The 1,154-nt window shown below is 39.9% G+C and overlaps 1 non-coding gene across 1 annotated transcript; it reads right to left on the bottom strand.

Moving 5' to 3' along the window:
• Positions 1–340: 340 nt before the first annotated feature.
• LOC113860420 lies at positions 341–445 on the bottom strand. The gene has a single exon (XR_003503872.1). It is a non-coding gene; the product is annotated as a small nucleolar RNA R71 (small nucleolar RNA).
• Between the last annotated feature and the right edge of the window lie 709 nt (positions 446–1,154).

Here is a 1,154-nt window from a genome sequence, read left to right on the forward strand (position 1 = left end):
TTGCCGCGTCGGACGTGACTTACCAGACTTTGTGTATCCAATACCCGGATGTGGATGCCCTTTTTGTTCTTAAAACTGGCCTAATCCATCTTTTTCCTAAATTTCATGGTCTTGCAGGTGAAGATCCACATAAACACCTCAAGGAATTTCATATTGTTTGCTCTACAATGAGACCACAAGGTGTGCCTAAGGAGCATGTGAAATTGAAGGTTTTTTCGTTCTCTCTTATGGATTTGGCTAAAGATTGGCTGTATTATCTTCCACCTGGCTTTATTACAAGTTGGGACATCCTCAAGAGATTGTTCCTGGAAAAAATTTTCCCTGCCTCAAGGGCTGCCTCAATAAGAAAGGAAATATGTGGTATTAGGCAGCTGGAGAGGGAATGTTTGTATGAATATTAGGAGCATTTCAAGAGACTTTGTGTTAACTGCCCCCATCATCAGATAAGTGACCAGCTCCTAATCCAATACTTCTATAAGGGCTTACACCCAATGGATAGGAGCATGATCGACGCAGCTAGCGGAGGAGCCCTAGTTGACAAGACTCTCGCTACCGCTAGAAACCTCATTGAGAATATGGCAGCTAACTCTCAACAGTTTGCTACAAGGCAAAACTCCATCATGTGCAGGAGTGTTAATGAAATTCAAACTTTAGATTCACACAAGCTGGAGCATAAGCTAGATGAGTTGGCTTCTATGGTAAAATAGTTGTCATCCATCCAAAAGAATTCTGCTGCATATACACCTCCACCTCCATCCATTCCAGCCATGCTTTGTGAGATTTGTTCATCTACGGATCACTTCACTGATAATTGCCCCACATTGCTAGAAACTGAATCTTCGGAAGGTGATAACCACGTCGCAATGGTATCAAACAAGCTAGATTTTCTCAAAAATTTGTGCAATACAAGAAGCAAACCTAGGTCATCTCTCAAGGACATAAAATGCATTTTATTTTTAGTTCCATCATGCAATTTCAAATTAGATTGGGGGAGGATTTGTTTTGAATTTAAACGACAAAATAACAAAAACGAAAATTAAGGATTATGAAATTCAACCAATTCAAGATCTCAATCCCTACAATACAATTCTCGTCGTTCACACAAATATAATCCCAACGAATTTCCAATCACACTAATCCAATGCGCATCAACA

This window comes from Abrus precatorius, unplaced genomic scaffold (assembly GCF_003935025.1).
Source record: "Abrus precatorius isolate BTA unplaced genomic scaffold, Abrus_2018 Scaffold2, whole genome shotgun sequence".
Taxonomy (NCBI): Eukaryota; Viridiplantae; Streptophyta; class Magnoliopsida; order Fabales; family Fabaceae; genus Abrus; species Abrus precatorius.